Source organism: Camellia sinensis, chromosome 9 (genome assembly GCF_055761805.1).
Source record: "Camellia sinensis isolate YWXY chromosome 9, ASM5576180v1, whole genome shotgun sequence".
Lineage (NCBI taxonomy): Eukaryota > Viridiplantae > Streptophyta > Magnoliopsida > Ericales > Theaceae > Camellia > Camellia sinensis.
Genome location: NC_138969.1, coordinates 17175220 through 17179556, shown reverse-complemented (window position 1 = coordinate 17179556; position 4337 = coordinate 17175220).

Genomic DNA, 4337 nt, shown 5'->3' with positions numbered 1-4337 from the left:
CTTGTTGTGTTTTCATGTGCATTCATTTCACATCGAGTCGTGCAATTCGACTCCTCGGCCATCATGCATCGAGATGCATGATTGGTGGCATGAGGATCGAGGTGTGCATACATATGTGAAAATACTTTGCCATGCCCCTTTCTTGCTCTCTGTTGCAGCAAACCAGAAATCAGCAGCCTTCTAGAACTTTGCACAGCATTCTGGGATTAATTGCAAATAGAGGCAAATCGGGACATCGCGAGGAATTTTCCGACGAGGCGACGCGAGCATGCATGCATCTTTCATCATTCGGAACAGAGCTGAGGCGATCCATGGATTTGCATACTAGTTTATTTTGCTTTCCTAGTTAATTTGTTAATTAATTAGGGTTTTGTAATATTTAATTAGCTAGAGTAGTTAATTGTTTATTCAAACTGTATTATTTATTCGGACCCTCCGAGCGAGGGCACAATTGTAATAAGTGTGCGTGTGTGTGATGTATGTTTTTCAACCCCACGTCTTTCTCCCTTTTATTTACCAGCTTATGATGGTTAGATTAGGGTATGTTTCAATTAGCATATTTATGCTCGCATGATTGTATTCATTCATTTGTTTTGCATGCACCGAGGTCGGCGCATCATACTAACTGCATTGTATTTCAATTCCAAGTTGACTACGTGTTAGCTGTAGCATCTCATATGCCATTCTTAGGATAGCCGAGCCTATTGTAGTTGCATTTGGCATGTGTTGCATTAGCCATTTTAACATGAACTAGGATCATGCATTGATTACTAACATAGCTTCTGTTTTGGCTTGGAGTACTCGGTAAGTGTTTATGATTTAGCATCCTTGCATGTGTGTGAGTGACTGCCATGATAGCATGCTTACCATAAGGCTATGTGCTTATGTGATATACTTGCCTGAATGCCTGTGGGTGAAGGTTGGATTATCTGAATTGGAATAATGCATTGACTGTGAGTTTTAAGCCCACTCGAGAGTGGCAAATCATCTTGTTTTCTAAGCCCACCTGAGGGTGGCAAATTTGCATTTTAGCCTACTTGCGAGTAGCAAACCGTTTCAAAAGCAAACATGAGGTGTTTTATTCCAATTCAGGCAATCCAATCTATACTTGTATGCTGTGCGCATCACGTAGTAAATCTAGGCTAATAACCGGAATAAGAATGCATAATGTTTTCAAAACTTGATATCATGGTTAGTAGAGGCCGATCTTTAATTGGGCAAGCAGGGGTGCTCACGAAGTGACCTTCCCCAATCGTACCCAAGTTCTCGAGCCAAGGCAACTTTGGTGATGACGGACACGTGGCCTTGGGCAAATGAGTCAGGGTTTCGTAAATTCCCAAAATAAAATATTTAGGTGGCGACTTTGTATCTAGCAAAGCAGTCCATGTTTAGCACTTCTGTCACGCCCTAAACTTGCCCCTAAAAGTTTGGGCATGACCTACACAGAAACGGACGCATAACCTGGTATACATATCATATGGGGCCTGAACGGAAGCATTTACCAATATAAATTAACATAAATAAAAGAACTGCATCCATTGAGCGACCACTATCATGCCAGGATCATAGACAGAACATAAGGCAAATAAACATACAGTGACGTGCACCAGAGAGTTAGCTATGTACATATGTATATATACAGACCCAGCCCTTAGAATTGGGCGTAAAACAACATGGACAGGCAAAGGAATTATATATACATCAACCTCAAGCAAACAATCAGAGTGTAAAACCAAAAGTTTAGCAAAAAGGGCTGCCTTCACTTAAGTGCCTGGATACTCTGAGGTTGACAAAAGAGGCACGGATGCCATGGGTTAAAACTGACCTCCAGGTGGAGTGCCTACAGAAACAGACATAAGACAAAGTGAGTCAAGCTCAGTGAACAGTAGTACATAAACAATTTAAAGATTAACTTAATTTACTTACAATGTACACATTTCTCTAATTACATAAGTAAATGCAAAAATCCTGTGATTAGTCTGATTCCGTACACATTTCAGGACAGTCTTGTCGGTTCATAACTTCATAGGTTGGCCCTTCGCCTGATGGGTTCACACATTCACAAATTAGCCCTTGGCTTAACTTAGATGCATAACTTCACAAATTGGCCCTCGGCCTTTGTGATTCATAGTTTCACAAGTTACAGATTCATACTTCACAAATTGGCCCTCGACCTCATAATTTCAGAATTCACAAGTTGGCCCTCGGCCTCATAAGTTCACAAATTCACAAAGTGGCCCTCGGCCTCATAAGTTCACAAAATAACAAGGTGGCCCTCGGCCTCATAAGTTCACAAATTATACCTTGCATATCTTCACAATTTATATCTTTCATAAGTTCACAAGTTATTCCTTTCATATCTTCACAATTTATATCTTTCACAAGTTCACAAGTTATTCCTTTCATATCTTCACAAATTATATCTTTCATAAGTTCACAAGTTATTCCTTTCATATCTTCACAAATTATATCTTTCGTAATTTCACATAACCGGGTGACCCATAAAGGGACCAAATCGGCTTTAAGCCCAGCTCTTGTATGTATGGACTCAAGAGGTGGTTCGCATTGCAGCACTTAGTTCCGTACTAGGAATCAATAGTTCTTGAAGACTGAACAATTCATATTATGTCCTAGCATAAACGAAGTGAATAAGCATAACATAATAATGCCAGGTTCATACAAATACCGTTCACAATGGTGCACATAAATTTCCCTTTATGATTCATTACATGTAGCCATAGTCATCTTACATACAACAAAGTATTAATAATAATTATTTACAGAAACACATGTGTCGTTACAGTACTATTCGTGGGGATAGAACAAGTCGCACCATAACGTGAGTCATATAACAATGTTATTGATATTCAATTCTTTGACATATAAGGAAACCCATGGTTCTGTTCGATTTTCATTTCGTTAATCCATTTTAGGCAGATGTCTATGTCATAAAACATGTACCGAACTAAATAAGGCTGTAGGAGTCCAGGATAGGACGTTCAAAATATCATGTTCCCATTAAGCGGGATCTATATTCATAATCCCTTCTTGCCAACCAGTTGCATAATATTAATAGTTCTTGTGCGGAGTTATAGGTAATTTACAGGTTATTATATATTAAGGTTAACCATTAACCATAATCAGAATGTAGAGTAGTTTCAGCGTCATACCGAAGTGCACATAATCTTTCAATGTTCTCATCGATCCCTAAACAACATAAATGCTTACAAAGAACAATGCGTTAACAATAAGAATTATTTACGGTAAGTAAACGTACGATTGCAGAACTACTACTCACAGTGATCAGTTCCCGGTGGTAATAGGACGATGTTCTCGTCTCGACCTACAAGTACAGTGCACAACACATAATATGAGATTATACTCGATCATTTACTTATTCTCTTTGATCATTCACTTAATTAGCCATGGTGGTACCAAGCTCATTATTTCTTAATAAGTTATACTCCATGTCACAGAAACAGGAGAAATCAATGGAAAATGGTTTAGGTGAAGAAATGGTGTGAAATTAGTTGACAGAAAGTGGACAGTCGTCACTAATTTGGGCATAACTATTTTTGTATTTATAATTTGGGAGTAAGACTACCTCCATTGGAAACTAGACTTCCGGGGCTTGATTTTAGGCTCAAGAATCACTCAAAACGGAGCCTTGAGGCAAAAGATATGCTCATTCAAAGATGGCTGGACAAAGCTGTCTCCCGCACGTGCGGGAAACAGGGCCGCACGTGCGGCTCTGGGCAGATTGCTGTCCGAAAATGGCTGAAACTTTGGGGCTTTTCATTTCCAAAATCAAACCTTAATTACATGCAAATCAAAGTCCAAAACCCTTTAATACATGACCAATTTCACAATATTATTCTCCATCAACCATCATAACCTCAAAATACACAAATATAATGCCTATACTTCTTCAATCAAGAAATTCTAAAGAAATCAAGGTTCCATCAATATGTATACATAAAACCCTAACTCAAATGGGTTCAAAGCTTCCCTTATTATCATGATTTCATGAAATTGATGTCTCAAACATAAGGATTCAAGATAGATGATCATACCTTAGTTCCATCCTTGTCTTTCTCCTAGCTTTCTCTAATTCCTCCCAAGCTTCCCATGGATGATCTTCTTTTTCTTTCTTCACCCCCTTCAAGCATCTTCAAAACCCCAAGAGTGTTGATTAGAGGAGCTTTCCTCTTCTTCCTTCCCTCTCTCTCACGGTTCTCTTCTCTCTCCCCCAAATATTTTATTTGACTTCCAAATGATAAGTTCACCACTCACATAGCATAACCATATATACATATAACCAACATCTAAGCTTTTAA